At 43.1% G+C, this 23,956-nt stretch overlaps 1 protein-coding gene across 4 annotated transcripts in view; it reads left to right on the top strand.

Annotated features, from left to right (window-relative positions):
* The first annotated feature begins 220 nt into the window (after positions 1-220).
* The window catches only part of DOP1A (DOP1 leucine zipper like protein A), a 237,564-nt gene continuing 213,828 nt past the window's right edge, over positions 221-23,956 (top strand). For 3 of the 4 annotated variants that reach the window (XM_029595531.1, XM_029595532.1, XM_029595533.1), the window contains exons 1-2: positions 221-360; positions 14,732-14,883. The gene's annotated coding sequence lies outside the window, so the exon portion shown is untranslated. Of the gene's footprint in view, positions 361-438; positions 635-14,731; positions 14,884-23,956 lie in introns of those variants that run through there. The other variant, XM_029595530.1, reaches the window with a different exon arrangement.

The raw sequence follows: 23,956 nt of genomic DNA, 5'->3' as shown, positions 1-23,956 counted from the left end.
TCCTCTGCTCCTCCTCCTCCAGCAAGCTTTTCATCCAGGCCACTCCTCCACCCCGCATGTTGCAAAAGCACACACTGTTACACTCCGCAGCCGTTCAGGATAAAAAGCGCAGTTCAACCTCCCTCCCGTGATTGTTAATAAAAGAAACTTTATTAATGCAATTGCAAAAAGACTACAGTTTCAAGAGGCGCCGGACGCTTACCTGTGGCCACGTGATCCTCGCCTGACGTCCAGACGTTTCCGGTGGGAGGAGCTCTGCCTTATTGCTCTGACGCAGTGCAGGTCGGGAGCTGTCAGGCGTACCCGTGTCAGGCGTGCGGAGCTCGCGCCGCCGCTTCTGCTTCCGGCTTCGTGAAGGAGGTAAAGAGCCGCCGGAGTGTAAGGGAGGGGGCGGCAGATTGGTATCCCGGGGCCGGCGGGGGAAGGAGATCGTGGGGACGACCTTGGCTTCTCGTCGTATCTTGGGCCGGCGGGGACTAGAGCCTCCGCAGGACGTGATGGATCTGTGGCGGGTGCTGAGCCTGGAGCTCCCGGGGAAGGCATCGCTGCTCTCCGGCCGGGCTGAAACTGATACTGGTTTTGCTGTGCTCTCCTTCCATGTTTATTTCGCTTTCTTCACGGGCTGACAGTGAAGGTGTGGAAATAAAATATTTGGGGGCAAAGTTCTCGGTATTGATAATTGCTACAGAAAGCAAGACAGGAAATTGTGTTTTATGAAGGTGGATGTCATTTGCTGTATGGTGTCAATTTCCACGGGCTCTCTTTATTCCAGGGTTTTCTTTTCTTTCTTTCTTTCTTTATGTCCTTGTTTTGTCATAAGGGTTAATCCACCTTTCACATATACTCGTAAGGTGTCGTTGCTACAGTGGTTAAAACGGGTTGTTAGGGTGTGTCATAAATGTCAGAAATTAGCTTCCCTTTTATTCTTCTTGCTTAAAATATGCTTGAATTCTCTTTTTCATTCTTTATCTTGTTTTGTTTGAAATTTGTTGATAAGGAAAGTCAAGTGAAGACAAAAGTATTTTCAACTGGGTCCTAGTGGCAAGAGGTTGGAAGTAAGGTACATGGAATATATTAAGAGTAAAGTAGCAGAATATTTGTAATTTATCAGTTACTAGCAAAAACTGCCCAACTTTGTTCAGGTTAACTGGTCCATAACAGCTATAAATCACATTTTAAAATCGAACAAAAGTGAAAACAAATATTTTTATTTTGTTAATTAACAGAAAGATATAGAAACTTAGGGAGCCTCTGTATAAACCACATTGACAGTAGATTAGACATCTTTCATTGTCCAACTCTAGAAAGCGCTAAATAGTGAATGTTATAGAAGAAAATTAAAAAGCACCTGTTCCAGTACAGAAACCTGGGGCATTGCACTATTTACCATCCTCCATTGAGAGAATGGATCAGATAGTCTTACTCTCTGTTTCCTGTCTTTTAACCCGTTTACAATCCACAACAGAGGCATAGCTACAGGTGGGCCAAGGCCCTCCCTCTTAGAACTCAAGCTTATTCATTTCGGGTTGCCTGACACCAGAAGAAGAGGTCTGCAGGATGGCTGTAGTGGTTGCCATCCTGTAGCCACTGTGGGACCTCATCCCTCAGCAGCCAGAGAAGAGGGTCACTGCACATCACATCCTGCAGTGGTTGTAGATGGTGTCTGGTGGTGCCTGAAAAAGATGCTGTATGTAATTATGAGTGGGAGCCTGTACTTCAGGGCCGGTGCAAGGGTATTAGGCACCCAGGGTGAACCTTGTGCCTGCCACCCCCCAACTGCCCCGCCCCTTCCCGGTCTCTGCCCTGACTCCTACCTCATTCGTGCCCAAGTGTGTGCTTCTCTGAGCCGCGAGCAGGATGGGCAATGTTCACAGTCCAACGAATCTCTACTTCTCTTGTCGCGAGCAGGATACGCTCTGCTCGTGGCCCTCCCAATCAAAAATCAGAAAAAAAACTTCTGAAAGCCAAGACGCTGCTTTCCCTCCCTTAATTGGTAGACAAGGACAAACAGTTCTTTCTTCCAGCCACCCCAGGCAAGGGGAACCCTCCTGGAAGCTGGGCAAAACAAACTCCAAACAAAAATCTTAAACGCCTTTCTCCAGAGACAAATCCCTTCCAGACAGGGAAAATGCCTCTTTCTCCCCCCTTTCCAACTTGGGCTACGAGGCCCAAACTTATTAGAGGCTGGGCTCTCAGAAATGCTCCTTCTCTTCCAAAATCCACGCTCAAATGGCCATACCTAGTCACGTCTCTCCCTGCATTTATTCAGACTGGGTAGCCAATCCCTGTAGCTTAGGAGATGCTGGGGAAAGCTTGGACTATCTCTCCCTTGCTCTCTACACTGATTCTAATTAGGGACAATAAAGCATAGGCACCTAGAGGGTCCCTTATGTATGTGATGGATGAAAACCACTTTCACTGCTGTAGTGAGGCATAAGGCAGTAACTGATTTTTACAAATGAACAATTTTATTGTAATATTGGGTAATAAACTGTAATATGATTGACTGATGTTTCCTTGTTGTCTGACTTTATAGGATATTAGTGAGGGATAAACAATGCAGATGAGTTGTTTTTACCATATGGAAAAAATGGTTTTGAACAGGTTATGGATTAATACGTTTTAAAAACATGTAGTATAAAGGTGCTAGAAATGCCCCCATTCTTACTTTTATATGGCTAAACATTTCATGCAGCTAAAGTGTCTCCCACTTTAAAGTCTACCAAACAGTTGCTACAGTGTGTATCAGGTTTCTCTGCAAGATTTAGTAGTTTTCTGTGTTGCCTATGAATTCTGATGCAGAGGTGTGCTGTATGCCAAGCCTGGGCCTGATTGTGTTTTATTCCATCTCTTTTTTTTTTTTTTTTTTTTTGAGAGAGACTGAGTTTCACATTAGTTGTAAAATCCATACTGACTCTATAACATGGCTTTCTATCTGTGTGGAGGCTGATCATGACAATATTGCAGCCGGTTGTTGTGGATTTACCTCTCTCTTGTTGGCGACAAATCCATCCTTCATAATTTTGCTTTTTATTCAGCAGCCACATGCATGGGGCTAACTTCATTACTGGCCAGGATAAGCATTCTGCCTGTCAGAATGGCAGAGCTATCACTGAGACACTCACCAGAAAAAAAACAAAAACTTTAATTTTTTTTTCTCCTCTCCCACTGTTGCCTCCTTTTTCCTACACCACGGTAGAAGGCTAAGAAATTTTCACACTTTATCTGTCTGGTTATGGTGAGAGTGAATTCTAAAGTACTTAAAACTACAGTTGTATCTTTGTCTTAAAACTACGGCCATGGTCTGAATTATTGTGGTTCCCAGGCCTCACCCTGTCTCTCCCACAAAATCTAAACTCTGGCCTTTAATGATATTACATAATGCTGTAAAAAGTAACCTTATAAACTAGATCTTTTTTCAAGTTTTTAATCTCTTGCTATTTGATTGGCCCACTTTAAAAACTTCAGAGTCATACATGATTCCTTGTATAACAGATCACTTCCATACTATGTGCATTTGTGCCTCATGGTGAAATGAATTATTGTATGCTGAAAAAAAAACACATAACAGACAGTGGTAGCTTATAGTAAAGTATTTTAAATGCATTTTTATGTCTATGAGAGTAAGATTTGTAAAAGATTTCTAAAATTAGTTACAATGATTATTTTACAAGAATATGACTGGAAACTGGCAGGCTGCTCGCTCTAAATGACTGGAAACCGACGTCGGGCCCTTTAGCTGTCACGTTATAGGGTTGTTGTTTTTTTAATAGTAGTTTTGATCTGTTTACAGAATAATTATGTCAAGAAAATATTACTCTTCTCCCCCCCCCCCCTCCAAAAAAAAAAAGGGTGGTTAGAGTAGTGGTCTGAGAACCACAAAAGCCTGCATTCAAATCTCATTGATGCTCCTTTTGACCTTGGCCAAGTCACTTTACCCTCCGTTGCCTCAGGTGCAGACTTAGGAGATCATTGACTAAGCATGTTTCCCATATAGAAACATAGAAATGACGGCAGAAGAAGACCAAACGGCCCATCCAGTCTGCCCAGCAAGCCTCGCAGTTTATCCATTGTTTTTTGTTTTGTTTCCCCCCCCCTCCCCCCATTTTTCTCCCTCCCACCCGTCTCTATTGGCTTCCAGCACCCTCCGGCCCCAACTCCCTTCCACCCCTCCACCAATGCAGAGAGCAGCGCCATCCTAGTGAACATCCAGCTCAATCAGGGGTAGCATCCGCCGCAACAAGCAGGCCACACCCCTGCCCCATACTCTTATCCACCCCTGCTTTGTTTGTTTTTTGTTTTTGTTTTTTTTTTTGGAGATGGCAGCCCTCCGTGAAGGCGGAACACCAACCACTGGCCACTGGCATCCCGCTCCATGAATGCCTCTGTGGCTACTGCCGCTCCGTGCAGTGTTTTGCTGCCTGAAGGTGGAACACCAACTACTGGCCACTGGCATCCCGCTCCGTGAATGCCTCTGTGGCTACTGCCGCTCCGTGTAGTGTTTTGCTGCCTCCTCTTTATTTACGCCCACTAGACTTGATGGATCCACAGTGTTTATCCCATGCCCCTTTGAAGTCCTTCACAGTTTTAGACTTCACCACTTCCTCCGGAAGGGCATTCCAGGCATCCACCACCCTTTCCGTGAAGAAATACTTCCTGACATTGGTTCTTAGTCTTCCTCCCTGGAGCCTCAGCTCGTGACCTCTGGTTCTGCTGATTTTTTTTTCCGACGAAAAAGGTTTGTTGTTGTCTTTGGATCATTAAAGTTTTTCAAGTATCTGAAAGTCTGAATCATATCACCCCTGCTCCTCCTTTCCTCCAGGGTGTACATATTTAGATTCTTCAATCTCTCCTCGTATGTCATCCGATGAAGATCCTCCACCTTCCTGGTCGCCCTTCTCTGCACCGCTTCCATCTTGTCTTTGTCTCATAGTTACAGATTAGGAGAAAATCTTTTAATAAATATATATAAATGTGCATATACTAAGTCTCCATTATATGCTAATTATTCTCATGCATATCCATTGTGGATATCCTTTAAATCGACTTCCTGTAGGGGAACCCAGGACAGGTTTGGAAAGCCCTGCCTTACATAGAAGGTTGGCCCAAGTGGATATAAAAGCAGCTTTCAATACTGTTAGCCATTGAAACAGATGATATATAGTTTTATTTGCTTTGCTCCTCAGATGTTTTTCTGTGCTGGAAGACTGGTTAGCTAAGAATGAGTTCTTCATGCTGAATGGTGTTTGTGGGCGTTATAATAATAATAGGAAGATTACTTTGTATCCTTGCCCCAGTTTCACAGTCTTCCCAGTCTGCGAGGTGTGTTATTTTTTTCCTATTGTTTTTTAAAACTGGCAACATGTCTTTGTGAATGATTGCAACTCCCCAACTCTTTTTTGCATATTCTGACTTGATTGCAGATTTTATATCTGCTGGGATTGGTTCTTTGTTTTCAGTTTGCCAGCTTTCTACTATGGAGACCAGGTAAAGGGATTTTTTAGTTAGGAGATCATGAATATTTATGGTTTTGTTGACTATTGATCTGGTGTTAAAATACCTACAGGTGATGGGTTCTTTTGAACTGAGTTTTACATATTCTATTTTGTTTGGATTGGCATTAAGTGTGATCTTTTCTCTTTGGGTATAGTTATTTATGGTGCTGTTGGGATAGTGCTTGAGTATCATCCTTTACTCATCATTGTGCTGATTAGGCTGGATTGCATGGTAATGACCTGTCTGGGGAAGGTAGGGGTTAGTTTCTTTTGGTAGGTCAGTGTTTTGAATATTGTCTTTTGCCTATAACTGTGCTGACTGGATTAGTTACATGTTGGGTGCTGAGAGGTTGTTTGGTCCATGAAGATGGCGTGGGTTTGTAGTTCTCGGATTATGGCTTTGTTGGTTACTTGTAGTTTGTCTTTGTGTACACTAGAAAGGTAGAGATGATATCAAATGTGTTTGAGTGTATATATAGTATGGTGATCTGAAGCCTCACAACATTGGTTCATGGTTTTATACTGTTGGTTGATAGGGCTTTTTTCTCAGTGCGTAAGGATTGGGAGTGCATCTATAGTTCTTCACTTCTGTTGGTGATCTTTACAGTGAGATGTGTAATGGTAATTTTAATATACCAATTTTCTAAGCAAAATGAGATATCTTGTTTTTGGTATATTTAAATGATTTCTCTATGTACCTGTTAGCTTTCCAGGTTGGATGGTACACCACATTCAGTACATTTGAAATTGTTTCTCTCGGATGTGAGTTGCATGTCACATTCAGAATATTTAAATAGTTTCACTTTGAAGGTGTTCTGGATTTTGACTGCAAACACTATCACTTTTACCCAGGACTACACCTTGGAAGCTTCCTAATGTAAACACGCACACACAATTACTGAGTTTATACCTGGGGGATTGAATTGAGGAGCTTATTTCCCACACATATATGTACACTCTGACTCAGTACATCAAAGATCCAGGACTTTCTGATTGGATTATTTAAGTAATAAGAGGCTAGCACAGATAATAAATAAAATCAGATAATACAGAAGAGTTAATTACAGATAATCATATCTAAAGAGGATACCTAAATATGTACATATATATACACCATAGTTTACATTTGTAAAGGATCAGTCTTCTCCATCACATCCAGAAAGTGATCTCTCCTCTCCTCTAGCTATTATTCCTTGGTTCTGTTCAGTACTTGCTGCCTGTCCCTCTGCCAGTTTATATTCTTTCTATCTGTATATCTGAAACTTATGAGAAATCCATGCAGTGTTCCCAAAAGACAGTCTAGACTGTCTGTTATAATTCTGACCCTCTCACATCAGATTGTGTTCACCTGGTGTTTACCACTTATTCTCACAGTAGTTACAATAATGTAACATGTATCTGTGTGTTCACTAAAGGCCTAACTTCTAAATACATCCTCAGCCAGAGTAGTCAGACACAGGCTAAGTAATTCCTTTACAGAAGGTTGCTAGTACATTCAAAAAGTAGTGTGATTTCACTGTGATTGAGAGTGAAAGGTACAATCAGAACATATAATCGTCTCACTATGATTAGGGAATACCGTATTCTTAACTCTTTGATAGTTTCTGCTTGATTAAGGTTGGGGGTAATAATTACATAAATTGAGATTCCTTGCTTTGTAAATGAAAAAAGGTGGTATAAAAACAGGATATTTAAAAGCTTTTTTGTTTTGTTTTATTTTTAACCTGGGGGAGAGATCTTCATAATTGTGGGTGAAGTTGCATGAAAATGTTCATGCCATTTGGCGCTGGGTCCTCCCGTGCCATGATCCCTGTGGGTAAGTCACTGGAGGAGGACGGTGGGGCAGGGCTAGAGGAGCTCTGTTCCATTTACAAAGATAGTCTTCTGGCTGCAGAGAGGGCCCCCTTGAGAATCACTGTTAGGGTTATCTCTTCTATAGAAAACTTAGAATCCAAAATAATGTTTTCCCAAAAAAACTTGTGGATATTGCTAAACATTGGGGGGGGAAATCAATTGGAGCTGCAGTACCACCAGTTGCCACCAGGTGGCAGTATCTTGTTAGAGTAGATGGTAGTGACACCTTGTGGCCACAGTGAGTACTACAGCTTTCAGAGGCAGATGGATAACATGAGTTACCAAGAAATCAGTGTAGGGAGAAAAATAGCATTTCATAGGAATTGTTCTTTTCCTTTTCGTCTTGCCAGACCTGTGGGATTCTCCCTCCCACCAGCAAATCGGAGCAGAGTGCGAAAGCTTCCTTTCTGACATCACTACCATAAAGGCTGGCCCAGCAGAGGGGACGTCAGCAGTCTCTGTCTCCAGCAGATGGGACGGAGTACAGATGTCGCTGGTCCAGCAGTGTAAGGAAGGCCCTAGGGCAATGGTCTTCCCTAAGGTCACTTTCCCTAGGTGCCTGTGCCAGGATGGGGACCCCACAGGACAATAACTGGAGGGTGGCTAATGTAACCCCAATATTTATAAAGGACTCCAGGGACGATCCAGGAAACTACAGACCAATTACCTGACTTCAGTGCCAGGAAAAATAGTGGAAAGTGTTTTAAATATCAGAATCACTGAACATATAGAAAGACATGGTTTAATGGAGCAAAGTCAGTATGACTTTACCCAAGGCAAGTCTTGCCTCGCAAATCTCCTTCACTTTTTTGAAGGAGTTAATAAACATGTGGATAAAGGTGAACCGGTAGATGTAGTGTATTTGGATTTTCAGAAGGCGTATGACAAAGTTCCTCATGAGAGGCTTCTAGGAAAAGTAAAAAGTCATGGGATAGGTGGCGATGTCCTTTTGTGGATTACAAACTGGCTAAAAGACAGGAAACAGAGAGTAGGATTAAATGGACAATTTTCTCAGTGGAAGGGAGTGAGCAGTGGAGTGCCTCAGGGATCTGTATTGGGACCTGTACTTTTCAATATATTTATAAATGATCTGGAAAGAAATACGACTAGTGAGGTAATCAAATTTGCAGATGATACAAAATTGTTCAGAGTAGTTAAATCACAAGCAGATTGTGATAATTGCAGGAAGACCTTGTGAGAATGCAAATTGGCATCAAAATGGCAGATGAAATTTAATGTGGATAAGTGCAAAGTGATGCATATAGGGAAAAATAACCCATGCTATAGTTACACAATGTTAGGTTCCATATTAGGAGCTACCACCCAAGAAAGAGATCAGGCATCATAGTGGATAACATATTGAAATCGTCGGTTCAGTGTGCTGCAGCAGTCAAAAAAGCAAACAGAATGTTGGAAATTATTAGAAAGGGAATGGTGAATAAAACGGAAAATGTCATAATGCCTCTGTATCGCTTCATGGTGAGACCACACCTTGAATACTGTGTACAATTCTGGTCGCCGCATCTCAAAAGATATAGTTGTGATGGAGAAGGTACAGAGAAGGGCGACCAAAATGATAAAGGGAATGGAACAGCTCCCCTATGAGGAAAGGCTGAAGAGGTTAGGACTTTTCAGCTTGGAGAAGAGACGGCTCAGGGGGGATATGATAGAGGTGTTTAAAATCATGAGAGGTCTAGAACGGGTAAAGGTGAATCGGTTATTTACTCTTTCGGATAATAGACTAGTGGGCACTCCATGAAGTTAGCATGTGGCACATTTAAAATGAATTGGAGAAAGTTATTTCACTCAATGCACAATTAAACTCAGGAATTTGTTGCCAGAGGATGTGGTTAGTGCAGTTAGTGTAGCTTGGTTCAAAAGGATTGGATAAGTTCTTGGAGGAGACGTCCATTACCTGCTATTAATTAAGTTGACTTAGAAAATAGCCACTGCTATTACTAGCAACGGTAACATGGAATAGACTTAGTTTTTGTGTACTTGCCAGGTTCTTATGGCCTGGATTGGCCACTGTTGGAAACAGGATGCTGGGCTTGATGGACCCTTGGTCTGACCCAGTATGGCATTGTTCTTATGTTCTGATGTAAACCTCCATAGGTCTGATCTTCCCTCCCCAGGGCAACCAGTTATTTTGGTCTCCTGGTTTCCCGACGAAATTGCCTGTGAGTGAAAAAAAAGAAAAAGGTGGAGAAGCTGCCCCAGGTATGGACAAGAGGAGAGAAAGTGCACCAGGTGCAAGGCCTGGTGGGACCCTAGCATCACTGGCTCTTTCTGCTGCAATTGTAATGGCAAAAAGCAGGCCTCAGTGAATGGATGGGAGTGGGACTGGGCCAATTGAACAGTGTGTGCGCCAAGGAACATGAGCTTTCCTTTGCCTCTGGAACAAGTTTCAGGGTGGCTAAGGCATTCTTCAGCTTCAGAGGATGGGGCAGCCCCAGGCAAGCAGCATCAGTGACTAGAGCCCCCGAGAAAGGAGGATTCTGAGTTTTCCTTGGACTTCATCTTGGCTATTTTATTTATTTTATTTAAAAACTTTTCTATACCGTTGCTAAGTTAAATACCATCGCAACGGTTTACATGTAGGCACATATTTAATGTAGGTGAAAGTGTACTATAGTACATTCTAACAGGTGCCGTCAAAGGTTCGGTTACAATAAATCATTACAAGCCGTTAAGCCCGTTAAAACGGGCTACATCCCTCTGTCTCTCACCTCCCCCTCTTTCTCTCTCCCCTCACTCTTCACCACCCCCTCCCTCACCCACTCCTCCCCACCCTCCCTCTCCTATCACTCAGTCCCTCCCTCCCACTCAGTCTCACTCACTCCCTCCCCCCTCTCTCCCTCCCTCTCACTCACTCAGTCCCACTCACTCTCACTCAGTCCCCACTCCCTCCGTCCTCTCCCTCAGTCCCTCCCCCTCACTCAATCCCTCCCTCCCACTCAGTCACTCCCTCCCCCCTCCCTCTCACTCACTCAGTCCCACTCACTCTCCCTCAGTCCCACTCCCTCCCTCTCTCTCCCAGTCCCACTCCCTCCCTCAGTCCCCCCTCTCCCTCTCACTCAGTCCCACTCCCTCCCTCTCACTCAGTCCCTCCCCCTCACTCAATCCCTCCCTCCCACTCAGTCCCTCCCTCCCACTCTCTCTCTCCGTCCCTCCCTCCCACTCAGTCCGTCCCTCCCTCTCTCTCTCTTCTCCCTCCCTCGCTACCGCCCGCTACCGCCGTCGCTACCACCGCCGCTCGCTACCGCCGTCGCCGCCCGCTGCCGGTACCGCCGCCGCCGCCCGCTGCTGCCACTGGACGCCGCCATTTTTTTTTCTTTCTGAAGCTGCCTCAGAGCGACGTGCTCGCCCGCACATGCGCGGTAGAGCTGGTCTCTACTGCGCATTTGCGGGCCGTCGGTCACAGGCCATTTATAAGGTAGATACATAGTTATTTAGCGAAGTAGTTCATGACCAATTGTACCAAGGTACTTACATGGGTAGGTTTATCACATATACCGTGTTTCCCCGAAAATAAGACAGCGTCTTACTTTCTTTTTACCCCCAAAAGTCCCACTATGTCTTACTTTCAGGGTATGTCTTATATTGGAAAAAAAGTCGAATTTGGTTTTAACCATAAAATAAATATTTATTTACAACCTGAACAGTATGGTATTCACCACAAAACAGTTTTATAAAAGCAAGTGCCAAAAAAGTCTTGTTACAACCGTATCATGACGGTATTTCCATGCAATATACTATAGGTGTTATGTGAACAACAGGGGGCAATATTACCCCCTGCTATGCACACAGGACACAGAACAAGTACTGTATGGCGATATCTCACCGCTGCAACAGCTACCGTACCTCTCTATCCTGTGTCTTCGCAGACAGCGCGATATCAGTGCGGGAGATCGCGCGGGGCACATCCAATGAGAGCTGCCGGAGACACATGACGCTATGTCTGACAGCTCTCATTGGCTGTGCCCATGTGACCTCCTGCTCTGCTACACAATTCAATGAAGCCGGCGCCACCGTCCTCCTCCGCGCTATGCCGTGGCTACCTTTTACTTTACTACGTCTTACTTTCGGGGGATGTGTTACATTAGCCGACCCCCCTAAAATTCCCACTACGTCTTACTATCAGGGGTGTCTTACTATCGGGGAAACACGGTAGTATTATAGTTATGCTTATTGTAATGTAGAGTTCATAGACTAATCTACTGTATTGTTCTAAGTACTGTCTTTTCCTGAATAATTTCACTATATTCTCTCGTCTCTTTGTAAAATGCTTGTTTAAAAAGCCATGTTTTTAAACTTTTCTTGAATGCCTTGAGATCACTTTGTAGTCTGATCTCTAGAGGCATTGAGTTCCAGATTATGGGTCCTGCTAGTGATAGGGCTCTTTCTCTCACTTGTGTCAGACTTGCTGTTTTAACTGATGGAACGGTTAGGAGGGCTTTATTTGCTGATCGGAGGTTCCTGTGTGGAGTGCACCAAGCCTATCTCCAGATGAAAGATAAGCAGAATAAGGCTGCTTCTTCAGAGGAAAAGCCCAAGCCACTTTCAGGCTGGGAAGATTGGAGTCCCAAGGTGGAACCCCAGGAGGGATTCAAAGAGGAGGAGGGATCTTCCCAGGAAGAGACTTTAGGTAAAGAAGAACCGGAGGGTAGGGACTCAGCTGTGCATTTGTTTAGATACCAAAATCAACAACCCACATAGAAAAAGGTTTTTTTTTACATTTGTTTTCCTTTCTTCTTGTCTTCCATCAACTTATAAGTCTCCAACCTGGATTACAAACATTATTCCAAGCTCTTTCTTCAAGACAAAAATTCTTTTCTACCAAAAAGTTTTTAAAGAGGAAAGCGGTTGTTTCATAAAGGTTTAAAGTTACCATCCAGGTTAACTTTATTACTATTTTTAAATCACGAACAGCCACCATCCCCCAATGTTTTATTTACTATTTATTAAAAAATTATTTTTTATAACTTTAAAAAAAAAAACAACTTGATTAAATCTTGTCAAAAATGAATTTTTGTCAAAGACAGATGGAACAGTCCACCTCTATCAAAAAGGAACTCTTCGTTCTTCATACAACTGAGATCTAAACAGTTCACTTCATATGCATTCTCCCACAAACATCATGATTGTACTTAGCTTTTACGCAGTCCACATTGAAAGATGCTGAAACCTCAATTCACGGCAGCATGTTAGCCCGACATGGCCAAGTTTCAAAGAAATTCTTAATCAGGGGAAACCCGCTTGCCCACCGCTCAACTCAGCTCAAGAATGTAGATCTTTAATCTTGTCTCTTCTTTTATTTCATGATTTCAAACAGACTTTTTTCAAAAATGGCGAACCTACACGCCCATCCGTAATGTCCTCATTTAAAGGGACTATATCATGTGATACCATCCTAACGTAATAGAGAACAGCCTCCACCTTTCCATCCGATTAGAGTAACGATAGCCAGTCAACCTGGTCATTTAATCCAAACGGGGCTTCTTTTTTTTAAGTTTATGAATCCATAATTGTTCTCTATAATTCAACAGCGCTGCCATGTCCGCAAAAGCCACTGTACTCTCCACTTTCTCGATCACAATCCACTTAGGGACATTTGCAGGATGGCCATGTGGTCGTCTGTCTACACTTTTTTACAAAGCACTATAGATTAGACCTTCAAGAAATGGAGGAGCCGGTTTTGGTATTGGGTTGGAATTTGCACTAGAGATCTCACTTGGGGCAAGTACAGCTTAAATACATCCCACAGGTTACTGGTGTGGCAGGATGAAGAGGAAGGTTCAATTAGGTCTTACTTGCTAATTGGCTTTCCTCGAGTCCTGACAGACCAGTCTAGATTCCGCCCATAAGAAAAGAATAAATAGGCATGTGACTAAAGGAACAGACCCCCTAGATTAATCAAAAAGTGTTACTAATGTATTAATAACACCCATGATAAGGAAAAGGGGTGTGTTTATGGAAATTTTTTACTTACCGCACCATGTGGTGCGGTAAGTAAAAAGCTAGGGTGAGATAACATAGTACAGAATTTCATCTTTTTGAGACTTTCCTCGCTCCAAATTACATCAAATCTTTACCAAGGTGTACTGTGCTGTTTGTACGTCTCACTCTACATACAAAACTGGCCCCTAAACCACCACTAACACCTCATCTTGACCTATTAGGTGGCCCTCATATAGAGATGAAGATAGGTGCATACAGTGAGGCCCTCTCCAGAGGCTCGCTCTCTCCACTCTCCCCTCTCCCTCTCTCCCCTTTCCCTCTGCAAGCCCAGAAATGGCCAAAATGTAATTCCAAAAATGTATCGCGAATTGTGTTATGGCCACTTCGGGCATATTGCACAGCCTAACGCCAGGGAAAAAGGTGTAGTTATTTCTGGTGTTAAAACCGTGCGATAGCATGCGTTATTCTATCGCACCATGAGATTTTGCCCCTAAATTAACCAAATCCTGCCCAAACTCCTCCCTCGATCCCAACCCCCTCAAAATTTTGCATTTGTGCTATGCATTACCATACTTTTTGCGTGCGTTTACACCATAACGCATTTTGATGAATGATGGGGAGAGTTGATAAATGTTAAAACATAATGAAAAAGGGAGCACAGTTGAATTCGAAGGCAGGCTGTTCTCCACTTATCATTTTCTTTCATTTTGTAATGTGTCCTGGATCCCTTACTGCAGAAAGTAGGAAATCGGCATCTTATAATACCAGGGAAAATGCCACCCTGGGAAAGACAAGATAGACTAAGGAGCAGGCAGGGTAACAAGCTGATAACTCTCCTTAACAAAAAAAAAAAGGGGGGAATATAAGAATACAAGCAACAAATCACGCTTTGGCAAAAGACTACTGCCTTCCCCTTTACTGGGCCAGTCTTTATGGTAGAGACATCAGAGAGGAAGCTTTCGCACTCTGCCCCCATCTGCTGGTGGGAGGGAGAATCCCGCAGGTTACTGGTCTGTCAGGATGCGAGGAAAGCCAATTAGCAGGTAAGACTAATTGAACCTCCTTACTTGTTGTTATCGGACTAACTCAGTACATTTTATAACTGTTTTTTGAGAGCTCTGCTGCCTTTATCAGGTCAGTGCAGAATCCATCTAGTCAAAAATATGTTGTTAGTCCAATAAAAAATTGTCGCATAAAAGATATTTGTTGACCATGATAGAAATGCAACCCCAATCTCATTTTGATGGCAGCAAATTGAGAGAGTCTGCTGGAGTAAGTGATGCCTGCTGTACCCGAGCAGCACCCCATTTAGACAAACATGCTCGCAGTTCGGTACGTGTGGAATAAGTAGAACAAGAAAGGTGTGTTAAGACAGTGCTGATATTTACCAACTGTTCTAAATGTTCTGTCCCCTGTCACAGCTGAAGAGAGATGACACGATTAGATGTGCCCGTGACCAGCCTTGCTGTGCAGTTCTTTATCTGCAGAAATCTTTAGAGATGGAAGTACAAATGCAGACTGGTTTACTGTGGAAAAGAGGTGGCACCCCAGAAAGAATGAATCTCCCCTCTCCGTGAGTATTTGAGAAAAAATCAAAAGACTGATTTAGATGGCTGAGTAAAGAGTGCAGACGAGCAGCCACCATGGAGCTGGATCCTCATGTTAGCCTTTAATCATCCCTTCAGCTTTTCAAGTACTTGGCTCTGCTCTTAGGGTGTCGCACTACTTTTGCCTCCTGTGTGTCCCTGCTACCAGTTCACATGTAGCACTTGGCTTTACTCTATCTGATGGCTGGTGAGTTGTGGAACCTGTTGTCATTTACGTAAAATCTCTTCAGCATGCACGCTTGACGAAGGTATAATTAGCTGAATTTATTTTCCATTCTTCTAAAGTTTGGTCAGGTGGTGCCTTTGGATTGGGTTGTGGCATCTCAGACAATTGGTTATTTCTTCAGATCTTTGCACTGGGATCAGGAGCTAGAGACAACACTGTTCTGTCTTTTGGGGATTTTTTTTTTTTTAGTTTCTCACTCTGTGCATTTTCAAGGTGTGAATCATTATCCTTCAGTTGCACACCTTAGGTGTGCTGTAAGACAGGAGGTTGAATGATTTGAACTCATCTGAACAGCAATGGTTGGAGAACAGTACAAGCCCTGGCGAGCCTTACTGATGATTTAAAATACATGCATTGCCTAAAACGCCTTAGTTTTTAAAATTCTTTTCTAATTTCAACATGCATTTCTGGCAGGATTCTAAAGCTAACTGTTAATCAGGTACAAAATAGCTGAAGATATTTTCATTCAGAAATGGTGGCACTGTTCCACAGAGTAGCCATCTCACTTGATTTCAGAGTGCTATGTTATCCTAAAGTGAATGAGCTCGGTCCTGCATTTGTTTTCTTGTGTAGTACTGGTGCACATTCTGATAAAAATGAGTGGCACCGCTCATGTTTGAAAGAGCTGGAAATGTGTGCTCCCCTCTGGTGCCTCTTTCTTATCGTTTGGGGAACTATCACACTCAGTCTCATCAACTGTCCTCTTCTCTTACTCTTCGTGCCGGCTTTCATTCTGAAAATAAAACTGCATCACCAGACTCCTACCTATAACGAGGCTAATGGCATTTGACCTAGCTGGTGACACAGATTGATGTCACCATGTGACAAGCAATGCAGGAAAACCAAGTCTGATCTTCTCAGGCCATGGCCTTTTCTGTTACAGGGGGCCTGGGCTTTGGTAGGCCTCTTATTTCAAGACAAACAGTGGGTCATAGTCACATGATGAACAAAAATAATGTTTAGCAGACCATACAATGCAATTTTTTTAAAAAGACCTAAATTGCCAGTCTTTTTGATCTGTTGGTACCCTTGGGTGATTTGCCGGGCCTGTCCCTCCAGCTGTGGCAAGATATCCCATTGGCCTTAAGTCCCCTACCCTGAAGGTGATATCTGCCTTTGCTCTTATATCGAGTCTATAGAACCTTGTGAATGAGCATAGTGATGACCGTGTGGCCATCTTCCACCCAGGAGGAGGCTTGAGCCCTTGTGGGAATGTACCTTAAGCAACATGGACGCTTGAGCCCCCTTGAGCAAGTAAGCCCATCAGGCTAATGTAGCTTTAGAATCCACCTCCCTCTCCTAGGGCCCTCCAATCAAGTCCAGCAACCTATCTGTTTTGTGAAACTGATTAATTGGTGACTGTAAGGTATCTCAATAGGTTGCACATCACATACAAAAGGTGAAATCTCCTGTCACACTTCCACTCCTTTCTACCTTTGAAATAGGGAGGGCGATAATCCGGTTCAAGTGAAAAAATGAAACAACCTTTGGGCAAAAAGGACAGTAATGGCTGCAGGGTAACGGCTCCGATGAAAACAGCAAGTATAGATCTCTGCATGAAAGCGCTTGAAGTTCCAAAATATGCCTAGCGGAATAGGATGGCTACAAGAAAAACTGCCTTTAGGAAAAGGTCCTTCAAAGAACAATTTCTTAGTGGTTCAAATGGGGATCCTACTAGGGCATCCAACACCAGGTTACGGTCCCACTGAAGGACTACCGATCTGAATGAAGGGCAAATCTGCTTTACTCCTTGTAGATACCTCACATCTTGGAGCACTGCTATCTGCCATACTTTAATTGGACTCCTGTAACAAGAGAGGGCTGCTACCTGTAGCTTGAGGGAGTTAAGGACTAGTCCCTTATCCAATCCCAATTGCAAGAAATTTAGGCTTTATGTCCATCTTTCACAGTGATATTTTGGAATCATAACAAAAGTACCCTCATACATGCATGAAATCCATATATATGCTGTGGAGAGCAATGGTTTGCGGGCCCTGAACATAGTTGATATGACTAACGGAGTATATCCTCTTCTATGTAGGTGCTCCCTTTCAAAAGCCAGGCTGTAAGTTAGAATTGAGCAGGGTCCTCCTCCACGATTGGGTCCTGTCGCAGGACCCTTTGCTCCCTAGGAAGGCTGGCCAAGAGTCATAAGAAATTGCCATGCTGGGTCAGACCAAGGGTCCATCAAGCCCAGCATCCTGTTTCCAATAGAGGCCAAACCAGACCTCAAGAACCTGGCAAGTACCCAAGCACCAAGAAGATCCCATGCTACTGATGCCAGTAATAGTAGAGGCCAGTTCCCTAAGTCAGCTTGATTAATAGCAGTTAATGGACTTCTCCAAGAATTTATCCAAACCTTTTTTAAACCCAGCTACACTAACTGCACTAACCATATCCTCTGGCAACAAATTCCAGAGCTTAATTGTTCGTTGAGTGAAAAAGAATTTTCTCCAGTTAGTTTTAAATGTGCTACTTGCTAACTTTATGGAGTGCCCTCTAGTCCTTCTATTATCCAAAAATGTAAATAACTGATTCACATCTACTCATTCAAGACCTCTCGTTATATTCACATACCAAGGCTGCTTTGTCCACTCAGGTTACCATTGAGGGGTGATTTTCTATTCTTTTTATTTTATTTATTTGTTTTTTCTATACCGATATTCAACTAGAGTCATCACATCGGTTTACATATAACAAAAAGTTATGATTATTACAATGTAACATTTCTAACAGTGAGAAAACTAAATGTAAAAAGAGAAGAAAAAATAAAAAATGTGTGAAAAAGAAGTAATGAGAAATAGTTAAAATGAGATTAGAAGAATAATACGATTTATCATGTTGCGTATGCTTTTTGAAAAAGCCATGTTTTCAGTTCTTTTTTGAAAGATTGTGAAGAAGGCTCAAGTCTTAAATCAATTGGTAGGGAATTCCATAGTACTGGGCCAGCAATTGAGAAGACACGTTGTCTTGTTGAGATGAGACGGAATTTCAAGGAGGCCAGTGTTTGTGGAACGTAAAGTTCTTTTCAATGATTGAAAAGTGAGTGTTGTATCCATCCAGTTAGATAGAACACATACAGGAGGGTGCCCGAGGACCAGGGTTTTGATCAGTGCATCTAGGCTGCTGGATCCTCTTTCCCTACGCCTTCTTGAGAACCAGCTTGTTTTAGTATTTGCCCTGATTGCATCAGATCTATGAACAGGGTGTCCCATCTGTCAACAGTTTGTTGGAACGCTTCCTTGCTGAGTTCCCTTTCCCCCGGATCCAACCTGTTCCTGCTGAGGAAGTCTGCCTGATTATTTTTGCTTCCTGTGATATGCGCCACTCAGAAGCATGACCGATTTCATTCATCCCAGCAGAATAGGTGCTTTGCTTCCTCTGCTGGGATAGCTTGACTACTGCAACGCACTTCTATTAGGCTTACCAAAAACCACGCTGCAACCATTGCAAATGTTACAAAATGCAGCTGCCCACATCATTACTGACACACACCGCCACGAGCACATCACTCCCGCACTTCAGTCTCTACACTGGCTACCCGTTGCATCCAGGATCATATATAAATCCATTACACTAATACATAAAGCCATCCATAACCGAAATATGCTTTGGTTCTCCGAACACCTATACTTCAAAAAGTCAAACCGACCAACCAGATCCCAGCATCAAGCCAGACTGCCGATCCCCTCTCCTAAACTGACCAAACTTGCTTCTACAAAAGAACGATCGCTCACCATAGCTGGAACCACTATATGGAACAGTATGCCCTCTGAACTGCGCCAGGAACCTTGTCACAAAAAATTTAAACAAAACCTAAAAACCTGGCTGTTCAAAAAAGCCTACTATTAACTGACTGGGACCCATACAATCCATTCACGTCGCTGTTACAACTTCCCCCAGTCTCCCTCTCCCTCCCTTACCCTCTCTCCCCTAGAAAGGCTCCCTCCAAGTTATTTATTACTGTTATTAAATGTTGGTTACCCTTTGATAATTGATTTTTTTTTCTCTCCTAGATACCATTGTCACCCTCATAACTTTGATATTTATTCTCCTAGTTATTGGTTAAACATACTACTAGATTTTTACCAGTTAATATGATTTTATTGTAAAGCGCTTTGCTGAATTAATGTTTTCTGTAAACCGAGGTGATGTGCCACACATGCCACGGTATATAAAAAAAATCTATAAATAAAATAAATAGCTCTATGGGTACCTCCCTGCTTGTTTATGTATGCCACTGCTGTGGCATTGTTTGTTTGATAACAATCTGACTGCCTTTCTCTGGATCATGGACAGAAAATTCTCCAGGGCCAGCCTTGACTGCCTTTGTTTCCAGCCTGTTTATGGATCAGGAAGATTCCTCTGATGTCCATTCTCCCTGAACTGTCTGATTCCGATAGTGTTCTCCCCCACCCGTGTAGACTGGCATCTGAGGTCACCAGGATCCACTCAGGTGGATCTAACTGAATATCTCTTTGTAGATTTTTGGAATTCTCCCACCAGGTCAGCCCTTCCAGGTGAGGCAGTGAGAGATGCACCTCTTAGTTTTTTTAGAACATGAGTCCATCAGGAAATGAGGGAATGCTGCAAGGGGCACAGATGTGCCTTGTCCCATGGGACTAGCTCCATGATTGATGTCAGCCCCAGGAGCTGCAGATAATCCCACACCCTGGGGCCTCCTGAGCGTGGAAGAAGTATTGATTATTCTCTTGTGTGTCAATGATACCCTTCCTTCTTTGTTGCCGAAAATGATCCCTAGAAACTCTAGGGCCTGCAAGGGGCATAGGGTACTCTTCATATATTTACAATCCAACATAGGTGCTCCAAAAACTGGATTACTATGGTTGTGGCATCTGGCTTTCTTGGATGATTGGCTCATCAGTGCCAGATCATTTCAAGTATGGACGCATCATTAAACCTTGTCTGTGTAGAGCCACTACCACTATCACTTTGATGAAGGTCCTTGGTGCAGTTACTAGGCCAAAAGGTAGTGCATAAAACTGAAAATGCCCACCCTGACACAAAGGCGGAAAAAACATAGAAACATAGAAATGACGGCAGAAGAAGACCAAACGGCCCATCCAGTCTTGCCCAGCAAGCTTCACATTTTTTTCTCATACTTATCTGTTTCTCTTAGCTCTTTGGTTCTATTTCCCTTCCACCCCCCACCATTAATGTAGAGAGCAGTGATGGAGCTGCAACCAAGTGAAATATCAAGCTTGATTAGTTATGGGTAGTAGGGTAAGTAACCGCCCGCAATAAGCAAGCTACACCCATGCTTATTTGTTTTACCCAGACTGTGTTATTCAGCCCTTATTGGTTGTTTTTCTTCTCCCCTGCCGTTGAAGCAGGGAGCTATGCTGGATATGCGTGTAGTATCAGTTTTTCTTCTCCCCTGCCGTTGAAGCAGGGAGCTATTGCTGGATATGCGTGTAGTATCAGTTTTTCTTCTCCCCTGCCGTTGAAGCAGGATATGTATTGAAAGTGAAGTATCAGGCTTATTTGGTTTGGGGTAGTAACCGCCGTAACAAGCCAGCTACTCCCCGCTTTGTGAGTGCGAATCCTTTTTTCTTCTCCCCTGCTGTTGAAGCAGAGAGCTATGCTGGATATGCGTGAAGTATCAGTTTTTCTTCTCTCCCCTGCCGTTGAAGCAGAGAGCTATGCTGGATATGCATTGAAAGTGAAGTATCAGGCTTATTTGGTTTGGGGTAGTAACCGCCGTAACAAGCCAGCTACTCCCCACTTTGTGAGTACGAATCCTTTTTTTCCACATTTCCTCTTGCTGTTGTAGCTTAGAGCGATGTTGGAGTCACAGTAACCATGTGTATGTTTATTGAATAAGGGTATTGTCTCAGGCAGTAGCCGTCATTCTGGCGAGCCACCCACTCTATTATTGACGGCCTCTTGATTTTATGGATCCACAGTGTTTATCCCACGCCCCTTTGAAGTCCTTCACAGTTCTGGTCTTCACCACTTCCTTCGGAAGGGCATTCCAGGCATCCACCACCCTCTCCGTGAAGAAATACTTCCTGACATTGGTTCTGAATCTTCCTCCCTGGAGCTTCAAATCTTGGAACCTTCTGACAGTACAAGCACCTGGGCCATGTACCCTTCAAATATAGAAGCTTGTATGGCCATAACATATGAGGTAAATCCCTTTTTTTTTTTTTTTTTTTTTTTTTTTTTTTAAATGTGTGTGCGAAATGAAAATATGTGTATATTCCTTAAGAAATGCCTCAATCCCTCCTATCTTGTGAGTCCTTGAGGGCTGTGTCACCTTGACTGGGATAGTGGTTTTCTTAGTGAGTGCAGGCACTTGGGCAGCCATCTTGGGGATTCTAAATAATATATTTTTCTATTGGCAGAGAGTATAATTCTGCCCTAGTGACCAGCCACCCCTGAGACCATTTTCAGGTGTACTTCCACTCTGATGATAACATATTTCTGAGGGCCTCATATAGCGGGAAGGCCTTTTGTGGTCTGCGGGTGCCCAATAATATGGGATCCCCTCTCTGAAGGTTCCCCTCTCTTAACACTGGAGATGTGGAGAGCTGCCACCACATCAGAGGTAAGGACTGCTAGTCTACTCTATGAAAAAGACTTTTGATGGTAGAAATCCTCTTCCTCAGAGGAACAAACTCCCTCCTCATCTGAGTTGGCCAATGACAATTGCCAGAGTCTTCCCTGCCTGCGAGTTCCCCTCTGGTCTTAGGAGTTCCTGTGATCCTAGGGCCCTTGGTGCAGGTCAAGGCAACTTAAGAGGTGGCCCACTGAATGCTCCCAGGTCCTCTGGCTCCAGTGCCCAATATGTCCCCTGGGTCTCTTGGCCTTCATTGCTTTAAAGGCCTGGTGCATTACTAGAATGAAATTCTGGAGAAACCATGGTCTCTGGGAATGCCAAACCGTCTTTCCTGAGGAAGGAGGTAGAGCTTTGCCTGAGCTGTAGGAGAGGAACCCAGGCAGGCAAGGGAGTAGGCGCTTTGGTTCCACAGGAGCTGTTCTGCTCCCACTTCAGCTCCCTTTAGTGCTTGGATTGGGCCAGTCTTCCCCTGCCTCCACATTCTCTTGGAGGGAGGAGGACTCTGCACTGTGTGGCGATGAGGGTTCTGGGTCCCAGTCACAACCTGGGCAAAAGGAGACCTCCACTTAGGAGTCTTCTGGTTCCACAAACATCTTTACTTCCGACCCTGCATAGCATCTTCTTGCTTTGCCTTTTTTTTTTTTTTTTTAACTACAAACGTTCCAAGCTTAATGCTGCTACAGAACCAACACCTGCAGCCCACACCGCATCTCACTTCCTCACTTCCTCCCCCCAACCGGCACAAACAACCTACTCTCCACCTCCAGGCTGCTGAGGATCCTGCTTCTTCAGCCGCTTCGGCCCTGCAGCCCTACAGGCTTCTCTCAGTCTGGGCTCTACTGTTGCTTGGTGTTTTTTATATTTAATTAAGTTTTCTGAAAACAATGAGTTACAAAATACAAACAGTTGTCACAACTTGACTTGTTTTCACTTTCCTTCCATATTATACATTGAACTAATGAACATTAGTTTGCAATACACTCGTTTCCAATTTTCCCACCCATCCCCCTTGCCTTTTTTTTTTCCCATAATCATCCTTATTGGTTTTCTATGGAAACAGTGGATTATACAACTTGTCTCGAAATTTAAGTTAACATTTGTCAATGATTAATATTTAAATACTAGCAATACTATTACAGTAAAGTTTCCTCCCCTTTTTTCCTCCCCCCACCTGTGTCCTATCTACAAATGCTCATTATATCAAAGCTATTCAAGCCTGAGCTATCTCAGGTCTGTTTATGGATCTCATTAGTGAGATCAATTTAGTCAATTCAATACAGCTCTAACAGCAGTGTTATTTCTTCCAATAATACCATACATGTTGTACTGTGTAAGCATACACTAAGCAATAATGTGTGTGTGTGTATATATATATATATATATATATATATAGAGAGAGAGAGAGAGAGAGAGAGAGAGAGAGAGAGAGAGAGAGAGAGAGACGAAAAAACACTCCAAAGGAATGGAAAAAGAATACTTATGTAAATATAACTGTTGAATATACCACATAAATCAACCTAAAGTGTGTGTGTATATAAGTCCTTGTTTATGAATGCTGATTCACTGTTGTAGCATATAACGATTGTTTACATGCCAAGACCTTCTAACAATTTTCAATCTTTTGTGATGTGAATTCACTCAAAGAAACATAAACTCTAAACATATTTACATGTCATGTAATGATAGATTTGTAACAAATACCGACTCAAAATAGCATTACTTAAGAGAATACAAAAATGACTGATATAGCCGGAAATATGATGGATTTTTATTTGTTCATAAACCAACTTTGAGATTGTAATGGTATGGTGTTCCTCCTGGGTTTAATGTCTAATGCCCCAACAAGGCTTTTGTTTCACCAAAGGTGGCTTCCTAAGGGGAAACCACTGACAAAAAGGATACACATGCCAAAGGAAGAGGATCCAAAACAGGATTTAGGTTTAAACTGCCAACTGGCTTGTTATGCAGGCTTAAACTGGAAAAATTAACTCGTATGTCATTTTGAAACAGGAGAAGCACAGGAAGTGCTGGTTATATGGTCAATATCTATAGAAAGGCTAATCCATTTAAAGTCGCATCAAAAGTATGAAAAGTGAAGTCTGAAAGTTTATGATCAACATGTGAGTCGGAATGTTCATCTTGCAAAGAAACAAGTAAATCTATAAGTGCGGGACAGCTATTCTGTTGGGCGGCCGCACGGTAGGGATCACAAGTAAAAAGTATTTAATCA

This window comes from Rhinatrema bivittatum, chromosome 3, assembly GCF_901001135.1.
Source record: "Rhinatrema bivittatum chromosome 3, aRhiBiv1.1, whole genome shotgun sequence".
NCBI classification, from domain to species: Eukaryota; Metazoa; Chordata; class Amphibia; order Gymnophiona; family Rhinatrematidae; genus Rhinatrema; species Rhinatrema bivittatum.
Note: the sequence above shows the minus strand (reverse complement) of the source record. Positions and strands in the feature narration are given on the sequence as shown.